Consider the following 13,785-nt stretch of genomic DNA (forward strand, 5'->3'; position numbering starts at 1 on the left):
CATTAAATTGTCAAAGAATAAATAAGAATATTCTAAAATTGTTTTAAGTAGACTGCATTCTACTCAAGGGACATCTAAACATAAAACCATCAGTCCTTCCTTCGCCCACTATACAGATTCTAACTCAATACGAACCAAATGTACCACATAAGCACAAAATGCTGCAAGAAAGAACACTGTCTCTGTAACCTCTGATCAAGAAAACTGCCTTAACATGAAACTAAAAACAGTATGCAAAAAAAGAAAAAATCTGATAGATCGGGGTTCATCAAAATTAAAAAAAGAAAAACAAAAACTTTACCTCTACTAGGAGAATTAAATTGCTCCTTCAGATAACTTGTTTCTCTGTTTGTTTGGCTGTTTTGGTTTAGTTTTTTTGTTTCTGTTCTTGAGACAGGCACTTTTTTATTCACTTTATTTTTTAAAAAAACAAAACAAAACTATCTTTTTTCATTTTACATATCAATCCCAGTTCCCACTCCCTCTCCTCCTCCCATCCCCTCCACCTTCCCCCACCCCCATCCCCCATCCACTCCTCAGAGAGGATAAGACACAATGCTCTGAGAAAGGTCCAAGGGCCTCCCTACTATATCTATGCTGAACAAGGTATCCATCCAAAAAGAACAGGTTCCAAAAAGCCAGTACAAGCAGTAGGGATAAATTCTGGTCCCACTGCCAGTGGTCCCTAAGTCTGCCTCAGCCATACAACTGTCATCCACATTCAGAGGGACTATTTTGGTCCTATACTGGATCCTTTCCTGTCCAGCTGGAGTTGGTGAGCTCCCATTAGCCTGGTAAACTGTTTCAGTGGGTGTTCCCATCATGATCTTGACCTCTTTGTTCATATTCTCATTCCTCCCACTCTTCAGCTGGACTTTGGGAGCTCAGCCCATTGCTCTGCTGAGGGTCTCTGCCTCAGTTTCCATCAGTCGCTGGATGAAGGTTCTATGGGACATTTAAGATGGTCATCAATTTGACCACAGGGCAAGGCTAGTTTGGGTACCCTCTCCACTATTGCTTAGGGTCTTAGCTGAGGTCATCCTTGTGGATTCCTGGGAATTTCTCTAGTACCAGGTTTCTTGCTAGCCATCAGGGAAATGCTAATCAAAACAACTCTGACACTGTCAGAATAATTAAGATCAAAAACACCAATGGTAGCTTATGCTGGAGAGAATGAGGAGTATGGAAAATACTCCTCCATTGCTGGTGGGAATGCAAACTTGTACAACCACTCTGGAAATCAGTATGGCAGTTTCTCAGAAAATTGGGAATCAACCTACCTCAAGACCCAGCAATACCACTCTTAGGCTTATATCCAAAGGATGTTCAATCATACTTCAAGGACATTTATTTGTTCAACTAGGTTCGTGGCTGAATTATTTGAAATAGCCAGAACCTAGAAACAACCTAGATGCCCCTCAACCAAAAAATGGATAAAGAAAATGTAGTACATTTACATACTGGAGTACTACTCAATGATTAAAAAAAAAACAATGACATCTTGAAATTTGCATGCAAATGGATCGAACTAGAAAACCCAGAGTAAGGTAACCCAGACCCAGAAAGGTGATCTTAGTATGTACTCACTCATAAGTGGTTACTAACTGTAAAGCAAAGGATAATGAACTTATAGTCCACAACCCTAAAGAAGATAAGTAACAAGGTTAACCCTAAGAGAAACATATATAGATCCCCCTGGGAAGGGAAAATAGATAAGATCTCCTGACAAAATTGGGAGGGAAGAAGGGCCTGCAGAAGGGGAGAAGGGGAGGGAGGAGGAAAACTTGAGGAACAGAATAGTTGAGATGGGGGAAGGTCAGAGACGGAGAGCAAGGAGAGAGACATTTTGATTGAGGGAGACAGGTTCTTTGAGAGAGATATTTTGATTGAGGGAGACAGGTTCTTAATACATAATTTTAAGTTAGCCTCAAATTAGATCCTCCTGCATCTGCCTCCCAATGATGTGATTACAGACAGGTACCAGCAGATTGCCTGACTGAATCCCACAGGTTCACGGACAGTCTGGGGTGACTGTGTCACTGCCTCCTCACTAATGCTGGACTTAGAAGATGGCATTAGAACTTTGTGAGCTAATGGAATATAAGCGAGTTGATTCCTGGGGTCCTTCAAGTTTTATATGCAGGAATGAAGTCTATTTTGGGGGCCAGTGGGAAGAAATTATTATTGCACTATATGAGTCCACATAAATATGACTTTCTGGAATAAGAACTACCTGGACCAAACAGAAACACATTGGGGGTTGCTAGGGTACAAGACAAAAGGTGAGACACAGGTGAGGAATGAAAGAGAATGGGAAAGTTGATGGATATTCTCTACTTCAATTGTGCTGGTGTTACATAATTACCTGGATGTGTCAAAATTCAAAACCATGCTGGGAAGTGGTAGTGCATGCCTTTAATCTCAGCATTCAGGAGGCAGAGGCAGGCTGACCGCAGTGAGTTTGAGGCCAGTCTGGTCTACAAAGCAAGTTCCAGGACAGCCAGGGTTGTTACACAAAGAAACCCTGCCTTGAAAAACAAAACAAAACAACAACAAAAATTCAAAACCATACCCTCAAAGGGGTATATTCTGTAGCATGTAAATTAATCATGTCAATATGCCTTACTTTAAAAAGAGTTGTTTGATCCAATAACTTCACACCTAGGAAGCAATTCTAAAACTAGGAAAAATGTGGATGAAGATTTTAAATATCACATAACTTTATTTCCAAGAGCACTTAGTGGATCTGGGTTGAGTTCCCAGTTCCTGACCTCTTACAACTCTAGCTCCAGGGGAGCTTGCCTCCAAGGGCACCGCATGCAAATGGTGTACACAAACTCAAGCAGACACACAAGCATACATATTTTAAATCTAGGGGTATACAAACTGACAAATTCACACAGGGGATCAATATGTTTCTAAACACTGTATTGATTAAAAAATTTCTGTGCATATATGGAGAACTACAGATGCAGTGTCTCAGCTGTTTAGGATACATGCACCGTCCAGTGCTAGACTAAAGCACAGTATGGCATTCCTGCACGGCCCTCCTAGCTCCAGCCTCACATCTCACTTAGATCTCCCCTTCTCCTCCCAAGCTCATCTCCTACCACTCTACTTCACTTTCTTCAGGCTGTCTTGTGTTTCCAAACAATGTCACCTGACACAGAGCACTCCAGTCACTAAGTATAAAACAGCCCTCACCCTCACACACTATCACCGTTCCTGAACTCAGCTTTATCTGGGATAGCACTCAGCATGACTCAACACGCCACTTACTTATTTAGCCTGTTCTTGCTACCCCAGCAAAGAGTTCAGTAAGAATAAGGACTCCGTTCACTGCTCAATTTCTAACAGTAGAACCAACCCAATCTTGGTAGAATGAGCATCAACATGGAATGCCAGAAGCTATACTCCTAGCAAACCAAAACACGTCCTGCATGCTTTGACAACTATAGTTTCAAAGTCCACAGTGGCTTAGACCTGTATCTCTTCAAGCTTAAAGGCTAGCTCCATTCTCTTATATCTCCAGAACCTATGACAGCAAACAGAATCTCAATTGTCAAGCAGAGTAACTACATAGGTACATAAAGGATGCCTCTTCTGGGGAGGGGGGGGGGTCTTTGTCCACAGACAGGCCCCCTGTCACCCCTCAACAAGAATGTTCTCTGCCATTAGCCACAGGCAAGGCTATGTAAACAATCTGTACAGGTCACGCTCAGAAGATAAGCTGGGCCAGTCCAGAACTGGAATTATGGATGTCACTATGGATGATGTGTAGAATCACAGTCATCAGAGGATAAGACCTTACAGATAGGAACAGAGCAGGCCCCTTCCTAAGGGAACCAGAGAGGCCCCTGCGAAACAGATCACAAAGCTCCTGGGTAACCTGGCCTCTACTCACTCCTGTGAGTATCCTTTCCCTAAGGTTTCTGCTCATGTCTTCTAAACACTCAGGAATTCAGTGGGGGAAAAAGAAGCTGACATTCTTCAGGAAAAGCTGGAGGGGGAGGATGACATACTCATGCAGATTCATAGAAAACTTAATTTAGTAGTGTATGTATATACAACCCAGAACAACAACAACAAAAAAGAACCAGCCAGGCGGTAATTTAATCCTAGGACTTGGGAGGCAGTGGCAGGAGGATCTCTGTGAGTTCAAGGCCAGCCTGGTCTACAAGAGCTAGTTCCAGGACAGAGGACTGACTCCAAAGTTACAGAGAAACCTGTCTCAAAAAAACAAAAACAAACAAAACAAAACCCAAAGAACCAGGACTCTAGGCATGACTTAGGGACCAAAACAGAAGCCTGTAGGAAAGGGATCAGGCAGTAAAAATAAAAAAGAGATATTTTTTTCAAGAAAATAAAAGACACAATATTTCAATTTCTAGTTGAACAAAATATCCAGAGATATTCTAGATGGAAAAAAATAACAGCAAACCATATGACTTGGAAAGAAAAACAGGTGGCAATGTTAGTATTGCAGCTAAAGGCACCCATGCTTACTACAAGATGGAGGAGATGAGAATGGATAGGAAGAAAGGCAGCGGATATTTCTTTACATGTGTCTGCCCCTTCTCACCACCCAGCCTGGGCTCTGTTGGGACTAGGGAGTGCTCTGGCCGCTATGAACATTTAAGTGCCCCTAAAGAGCTCCATTAGAGCCTGATGTGTTGGCACATGGCATAAGCCTTTATCCCCTGAACCTGGGAGGCAGAGGCAAGCAAATCTCTGTCAGGCCAGGGCCATATATATATATATATATGAAGAAAAGAGAAGAGGCGAGGAGAAGAAGGGAAGGGAAGGGGAAGGGAGACTGTTTAAAAGGACCCTAAATGGTGTGCACATCAATTATTTGCAAAGCATGTCGAATATTGTACACCATACCATTAACCCAGAGAGAGTTCCATTTTGGCAGACCTGTGGTGGAGCTCAGAAACAGATTTTGTTTTGTTTTGTTTTTTGAGGGTTTGTTGTTGTTGTTGTTGTTGTTGTTGTTGTTGTTGTTGTTGAGACAGGGTTTCTCTATGTAGCCCTGGCTGTCCTGGAACTCACTCTGTAAACCAGGCTGGACCCGAACTCACAGAGACCCACCCGCCTCTGCCTCCCGAGTGCTGGGATTAAAGGAGTGCACCAGCACCACCTGGACAGAAACAGATTTTTAACAAGGACCCCAAAATGAGTCCGATGAAGTAGTCTGTCCTTGTAAAGATTGAGAACAAAGATTGAGAACAAAGAACACACCTTGCCACAGCACTTTTCAATCTTGTCTCTGCACCAGAGACCCAACCGCCCTTGAGAGAGAGAGAGAGAGAGAGAGAGAGAGAGAGAGAGAGAGAGAGAGAGAGAGAGAGAGAGAGAGATAAAACCTTCCTTTTAATGAAGTCGCCTTGTTTTTCTTGGTGTCGAAATGTGAGAGCCAGGACTAACCTACGAGGATCACCTCCAAGAGGTGATCCTCAGCCACACCCCACAGCAAAGGAATCTGAGAAACAAGAGAAAGCCGCTATATTTTTAGCAAACACGTCTAGCGAGCAGAGAGCAACACAGTTATTAATATGAAAATGTTCTAAACCCGGCTTAAATCTTTCACTACGTGAAAGCAACCTGGAAAAAAAAAATTCCTACACTGCTGGCTGACAAAGAAAACATGGACGCGTCCAAACTAGGAGCTTGCAGGGCGTTTAAAAGCCAGCACAGGACAATGGGGCAGTGGGTTCCGCGATGACAGCGCAGAAAACAACAGCAACCTCCTCCCCAGAAAGCAAAGGAAAAGCCTCCGCGACACCTGCTGAGGGGGGCTCACCAGGTGATAGGTGTGACACCCATGGAAGTCGCCTGGGCCTGGAGTCCCCTCCAGTGATCCCCTACCCCAGGAACGCCGCACCGGAGCGCCCCGCCCGACCGCACCGCGCTTGCCCTCTCGGCCCCGATGCCCCTCACCAGCCTCGGGTCCCCCGCCCCCCACCCCACACCGGTGCCGCTCGCCAACCTCGGACCCTCCGCTGCCCTCCCTCTCCCGGCCTCGACCCCTCCGCACTGACCGTGCCACAGCAGGTCCTCGACTTGGTAGAACCGGCTCGCCGCGCCGCAGACCTCGTCAGAGGAGGCGACGCCGAGAGCGTACGGCTCCCAGCGCGGGGCCCGCACCACACCCGGCGGCCATTTCCCGGAGACTCAGGAACTGACAGGTCACGTGATCTGAGATGGGCGGGGCTTCGCTGGCTCCGCCTCCTGGGGGCGGGGTAGGTGGAATGGCAGGTGCCGCGCAACCCAGCTGCCCTCTGTACCGACCCTGTTTAAAAGAGGTGGAGTCTTTGCTTGTTTGTTTGGTTTGGGTCTAGATGTTCTGTTTTGTTTAAGACAGTGTCAAGAAGCCCAGGCAGGCGTCAAACTCACTACGTAGCCGAGGATGTGCCCCAGATAACATTTTTCCCTGTCACTCACTTTTATGAAAGTCAACTTATAACCCATACCTGGCATTATAAGCAATCACTCAGAGAAATAAACCACAATTGCACCTTTGGAAGGCACTGCCCATTCTTGCCAACGAAGGGAGCTCACTTCCTCCTTCTAGGGCCCAGGAGACAGATGTCTGCCTTCCTGTGTCCATGGTTTATTATCTCAAGGGTGCTTGGCCTCTGCGTATCCTTCCTCCAGTTCTTTGAAGACCCACCATCTCTCCCAGGGTCCCTCCCACCTCTGCAGAACAGTGTCTCTGGAAGGTCACCAAACGCCACAACTGATCCCTGTCCACTTCAGCTAGAACCATTAGCAACTCCACCTTGGTAATGGTCCCTGCACAGTGCCTTGTGACACGGATTTCCTAGTCTTCCCCACCCTCCATTCACACAGTGCGTCTTCCTAGCTACCACCTACCTTCATTAGTTCCCGGTTCCAGAGTTCTGCCCACCGTCTCATTCCCCACCCAATATAGCTCCCTCCAGGTCCTCCAGAAAGTTGGAAGTTTCTCACACAATACCACATATTGTCTAACCAGCCCATTAACTAACTATACTTATGTTCATCCCTCAGATCTATTTAAAAGCTTTGGAAGCTCCCCCAGGGGAATGCCCAATCTCCCAACTTCTCCCCCCGCCACCCCTCAGAACACTAAGCATTTCTCAAACTCTTCAGTAGGTTTCCTCTTCTGTGAAACCCGTTCCCCGTGGCACTCATGGGTAAGGCTTTTGGAAGGCTTGCCCCTGTTCTGTCTGCCTTCCCCTCAAACCCTGCCACCCCAGCCCAAAAGCTGACCAGTATTTTCATAACATAGACATGAAAGGGATAGGGTCAACCCCGGGCTTGGTGGTGGTGCACACCTTTGCTCTCAGCACTTAGGAGGCAGAGGCAGGTGGATCTGGTGAGTTAAAGGCTGGCCTGGTCTGCATGGTGAGACCCTGTCTCAAAAGAACCAAAAAGTGGAGGAAGAGGGAAAAAAAAGAAGAAGGAAAGGAGGGTAAATGGTTTCAGTGCCTGGGTGGAAGGGATCACTGAAAAAATTCTTACGAAGAGAAATAAGTGATCAGAGAAATGTGGTCCCTGTGGCCTTAGGACTGGCCCTGGCAACTTGCATTTGTGACAAAGGGTTCCTGAAGGATCCAGACCCTCCTGGCCTTCCATTCTGTTTCTCACTCAAGCTTCCCAGACCATCCTCCAAACACCTGCAACTCCAGCAGAGGAGTGTGTAGATTAATGGGACAGCCTCCACAAGCAGAAAACTGACTTGAGGCAGCGCCAGGCTCATGCCTACTTACCTACACCAAGATCTGCGGGGGCTGGGGAGAGCAGGATGGGAGGCAAACCCAACCCATTGTCTGCCTTTAGGGGCCATGGAACACAGTATGAAATGAAGTAGGCAGAAGAGCAAAATGCTGGGTCCCCAACTTAGGGACATCTAGGCCCTGCAGAACCACACTGGGAATTCTTGGTGAAGAACATGGCCAAGTAGGTCTCAGTCACATACAAGCTCTGCTCTTGGAACCTACTGCCCCCACTCTTGTCAAAACTAAATCCCTTGGAACATTAGGGAGCAAATCATTCTTTCCTGGGACTATTTTGGGAAGGATTGTGATTAAGAACTGGAGGTCAGGTGCCCCCTGCACGCTGGGCTAAGTGAGGAGAGGCTAAGTAAGGGAGACTGAGAACACAATTCTAACAATCAGGAACCCAGCCCCTGCTCAGGGTGGGCAAGTCTTAATTTGTGGAGACAGGGAGAGGGCAGGGAACCTCTTAGATTTTTTTTAAATATGAAAACAGAGCCAGGTGGTGGTGGTGGTGCAAGCCTTTAATCCCAGCACTGGGGAAGCAGAGGCAGGCGGATCTCTGTGAGTTCGAGGCCAGCCTGGTCTACAAGAGCTAATTCTAGGACAGGCTCCCAAGCTACAGAGAAACTCTGTCCAAAAACTGAAAAAGAAAAGAAAACAGGCATTTCTTCATTAAAATGAGAATTTTAATAACTTAAATATAACTAGATAACATTAGTAAAGTGATGAGAAAAAAAAAGCACTAAAAATGTGGCGGGTGTCTGGAAAAAGGAGGCAGCATTTGCAGGGAAGTCCTGGGTGAAGCTTGGTTAACCTGCCGGCTTCAAAGAAATGTTACTCTGACTCAGAAAAGTTCCATTTTCACAAGCATTGAGCAGCGCTGCCACGTGCTGCTGGTTCCCTATGGTTCCTCTCTCCGGCCCCTCACACCCCACCCTGCAATGGAACTACAGCCTAACTAAGATGGTTCCTCCTTTGTCTCAAAGACACACACCTTCCATTGTTCTTTAGTCTTTCCCAGGTTCACGGAGCCTGCCTAGATCTTTCCGAGAAACGCACCCTAAGGGTTTTTCTCGAATCACTCAACGCCCCGAGACTCTGAATCATGGAGTCTGAGAATCCGGCTTACCTCCTCGTCATGTGTTTTTATGTAGAAGGAAAAATAGGCATTATCTTTCCACTCCTGGCCATTCTCTCCATCCAGGCTGTAATTTAATCGCCCTCGGATGCTTTTCCCATAGCATCAGCATGCTGGCCTGATGACCTCAGCGGCCCAGTTTTTCTCTGTGGCTTCAGTTTCATTGCCCAGCAGATTTGCCACAGAAATCCCAACATGCTTTGCATACCAGGCTGCTCTGAAATTGTTCCTTCTTGATGGTGTGATAGCTCATACTTGTAATCCCAATACTCTGAGGAGACTGAGGCAGGAGAATGGCTGTCCGCTCAAGACCAGCTCAACACTTCAGAGCATTTGTCTTTCTCTCTGAGAACCCGAGTTTGATTCCCAACACCCACACTGCTACCTATAAATTCCAGTTCTAGGCGATGTGAGTCTCTCACACCTGCCTGCACCTCCCCCAGGAGAGTTAAAATATATATATTTATGTTGGGGGCTGTGAACCCCCCAGATCCTGAATTTCTTGTAAACAACTTGTTTTCCCCTGATCTGAGTGCCTACAGCTGCTCTGAGCACGAGACCCTCAGGAGTTCCTGATGGCAGGAGAGTGGTTTCTGGTGCGTTTGGCTGGGGCATGGCTATCCCTATAGAAGCTGTCCCTGGACACACTGAAGAGGGCATTCTTGGGGCATTCTGGCTTCAAGGATGACCCATGTCTCTGTCTGTGAGTGTTTGTGTGTTTCAATCTCCAGCCCCTTGCCCAGTTCACGAACTGTATGGCGGCACATAGAGCGCAGACGGGTGTGGTGCGCCGCAAATATGTATATATATATATATAAGTAGATACGTGTGTTACAAAGAATTTGGAGAATACATAAAAATCTGAAGGGTCAGCTTCCTTTCTGTCACCGCTTGGAATTCTCTGACTTCTTAATCAGAGATGAGAAGCAAACACTCAATTGACCGACTCCAAATGGTTGAAAAGAAGAGCGGTGGTGTTGGAGGCTGTGTCCGTTAGCGTGAACCGCCACAGGCCCCAGGATCACAAGACACAACTCTCTGAGGATGTCCACGAGGCACTTTCTAGATTGGGTGAGGTGAGCTGGGAAGCCCTGCCCTTGACGTGGGCAGTGCATTCACAGGATGCTGGAGTCCCAGAGAGTGACTTGAACGTCAGCATCCCTCCTGCTTCTCAGCTGCGGGTGGACATGGCCAGCTGCAGGTGGACAAGGTCAGCTATGGACAGACATGGTCAACTGCTCCAAGCCCCTGTTTCCCTTTACCCTCTACTGGCGAGCTGAAGTAAGCCTGAGAAAAGAAACCAGCTCAGGGATGCTCTGGGGTGTCGGCCTCAATGGGGGACGGACGGCTATTGTTAAAGTCACTTGTGTTATTGGGATAATAGCTGATACACACCACTTAAGACAGGAGGGATTTATTTTGACTCACAGATTGGAGGGGCTTAGCCGGTCTGTGGGGACTTGGCCTCACAGTCGAGGCAGAACACCGTGATACTAAGAACATGGTGTAGAGGATGATGTATACTTCTAGACACGCAGAGAGAATGGAATACAGAAGAGACAAGGCAAACATATAACCCCTAGAGACGTGCATAACCATGGAGACCCACTTCCTCCAACTAGGCCCCACCTCCTACCTTCCACCCCACTTGCAACAATACCTACTTACAGGAGGAGTGTGGGACCCCAAGGCACTCATATCACTGAAAAGTCTCAGCCCAGCATGGGTGACAACTTCCCCATAGATGCAGGAGTCCCTACCTGACTTACTCTTCCACATCTGTGCACTCTACCACCTCCCAAGACCACAAGACCACATGCCTCTGGAGCACAGCAACATTCACCTGGCAGAGAGACACAGGGGGCATGGCTGAGATCTCAGGAGAGGGTCTGTTAACTCTGACTCCCTCCTACGATAGGTCAATGGGCCTGACCTCGAGGCTCCCTGCTGGGTGACAGCTGCTCTGATGAAGAAGGCAGTGACCGCTGTGCTCAAAGGACAGTTGTCTAAGGCAGTCAGAACCACAGCGTGCATGTGGTGCCATACGAGACATCTGTGTGATAGCCAAGGCAGCAAGTTGGAATTCTTCAGCCAGTCACAAGAGAGTTCTCACCGAAGACTACCACATCAGAAACCCTAAGCATTAAACACACTACGGCTCATGAAGCCAAACTCCTGATGGAACCCAATGCCAGGAGCCTGTGGGTGCTGTTCCCTCTCTCTGAGCTCCTACACTGACTCAGAAAGTCAGGAGACAGTCACCAGGCAGTTTCATTGTATTGGATACAGCCTGAATGTTTCCATGATCTACTTCGTTATTCTGCATAAGAGCGAATAAAAAGTCTTAGTTCATTCTACCTGTCAAAGTGCTCATGGCCTGTCAAAGTAAATTACTTTCATGAAATTATGTCCAGCAATACAAGGAGCAAGCGTGGGAGCAAACACCCTACCCCCTCCTGCTTTCCAGGTTCGAGAAATTTCCAGTCTCTTTGAGTTATAATAGAGTTCAGTGAGCGTGTGGTTTATTTAATCTGATGTCACTGCATCCATTGTTTCTTTTCTCCTTTGTGTTGTCTCTTCAGGTCAGTGGTTCTCAACCTGCGGGTTGTGACCTCTGTGGGGGGAGATATCAAACAACCCTTTCACAGGGTCACATATCACATAGTTACATTATGACTCATGACAGTAGCAAAATTACAGCTATGAAATAGCAACAAAAATAATTTTGTGGTTGGGGCCACTACAACATGAGGAACTGTATTAAAGGGCTGCAGCATTAGGAAGGGTGAGAACCGCTGCTTTAAGTAAACATGAATAAAGAGAGGCATAAAATACGTTAAGCTTAAAATGAGGTTTCAGAATTGTTTTGTAAAATTCATCTTTATTAGTATGGAACAAAGACTGGAAAAATGAAACAGATACCAACATAGGTAGCCACTGTGGGGGCTGGGTACATTTTGTTTATTTTATTTACTTGAGTGCATTTTATTACCCATGTAAGGGCAGTGTAAATAAAAACGGGAGGGACAACTGATCAAACGGGCCCTAATAGGAGGGTCTGGGTAGAAATAGGCAATCTTGACTACATACACCTTCAGTCCTGATTGCTGTGAGACGATAGTCTTTAATCCTGTCACTTGTATTATTATTATTATTATTTGTGTGTGTGTGTGTGTGTGTGTGTGTGTGTGTGTGTGTGTGTGTGTGGTTTTTTGAGACAGGGTTTTTTTTGTAGCTTTAGAGCCCGTCCTGGAACTAACTCTTGTAGACCAGGCTGGCCTCAAACTCACAGAGATCCACCTGCTTCTATCTCCCGAGTGCTGGGATTAAAGGCATGCACCCTCACTGCCCAGACCTTGTATTATTTTTAAAAAAACACTAATTGGCCAGTAGCCAGGCAGGAAGTAGAGGTGGGGCAATGAGAACAGGGGACTTCTGGGAAGAGGAAAGAGTCAATCTGTAGTTGTCACTCAGTCACAAAGGAAGCAAGATGAGAATGCCTCACTGACAAAGGTACCAAGCCACATGGCTAACACAGACAAGAACTATGGGTTAATATAAGTTATAAGAATTAGTTAAGGGGCTGGAGAGATGGCTCAGTGGTTAAGAGCACTGACTGCTCTTCCAGAATATCTGGGTTCAATTCCCAGCACCCACATGGCAGCTGACAACTGTCTGAAGATCCAGTTGCAGGGAATCTGACACCGTCACACCAATGCACATAAAATAAAGTTAAATAAACCATAAAAATATTTTTTAAAAAGAATTAGCTAATAAGAAGCCTGAGCTAATAGGCCAACCAGTTTATAATTAATGCAGATCTCTGTGTATTTCTTTGGGGCTGAACGGCTGCAGGACTGGGCAGGACACCGGTCAACAAAGATTTCCTAAAATTCATCAAACTTTGTTGTTTTCTATGACTGTGGAATATTTTTTGCATCAAAAAACACATCCTGTCAATTTGGCAGACACAGAATGATCATTTTTTAGGTGATTCTGTTTATGCCAAACCCAGAAATTTGTTTCAAGTAGTTCCCATGCTTAAATATGGCCTCCAAGAAGAAGTCTGGACTAAACTTGGCTCTACACCATGAGCTATAGAAATTTTGGGAATTATAGACTTACAGCAACTACAGCTAGCTAGTCACTAGTAACGAAAGTCCTTGGAAGGGTCATGGCTCCTGGCATTAGTCTGAATTTTATCACATCATTTCCACTAATTCAGATTGCTCTGTCACTTGACCCCTCCTTTATTGGTAATGTCCTTTACATTGTTCAATTTATAAATATGTATTTTAGTAATTCCATCATGGGGTCAGTATACACCCACAGGGATAATAGGCATGGCACCCAAACACGTTCCCCAGAGGGAGAATACTGTATCCTGGTACACAACAGTTTTGTGCGCAGAGGCAATAGAAGGAATTTGGTATAAGGGAACTGAACAAAAGGAGCAGAGATAGATACATGTGCCTCCCTGGGTAAGGAACTGCAATGCTAGCCTGTGTGCCGAGGGGGAGGTGGCAGCCACGCAGACACACAGGGCTCACCTTAGCTCTTAGCTAGGGAGCTCAAGAAATTAAGATCATATTTCAGAGAAGACTTTCAATGTAAAGCAAACAATTCAAACCTGTTCTGTGGCTTTAAAAGACATCTTCCAGGGCAGGAGATGGAGCTCGGTTGGTTGGTAGAGTGCTTGCCTAGCTGGTAGGAACCCTGGGTTGGATCCTGGCACCACATAAAGTAGGTGTGGTGACACTCACCCAGCACTCAGAAAGCGGAAGCAGGAGGAATTTAAAAGTTCAAGGTCATCCATCTTCAACTACAGAGTGAGTTCAAAGCCAGCCCGACTCAACAGTGAAGAAGACAGCTGTAGTGTGC

At 46.2% G+C, this 13,785-nt stretch overlaps 1 protein-coding gene across 9 annotated transcripts in view; it reads right to left on the bottom strand.

Moving 5' to 3' along the window:
• Kidins220 (kinase D interacting substrate 220) overlaps positions 1–6,197 on the bottom strand; it is an 89,087-nt gene extending 82,890 nt beyond the window's left edge. For all 9 annotated transcript variants that reach the window (XM_048439802.3, XM_048439800.3, XM_048439798.3 and 6 more), the window contains exon 1: positions 6,045–6,197. The gene's annotated coding sequence lies outside the window, so the exon portion shown is untranslated. The remainder of the gene's footprint in view (positions 1–6,044) is intronic.
• Positions 6,198–13,785: the final 7,588 nt, after the last annotated feature.

Source organism: Myodes glareolus, chromosome 6, assembly GCF_982192425.1.
Source record: "Myodes glareolus chromosome 6, mMyoGla1.1, whole genome shotgun sequence".
Lineage (NCBI taxonomy): Eukaryota > Metazoa > Chordata > Mammalia > Rodentia > Cricetidae > Myodes > Myodes glareolus.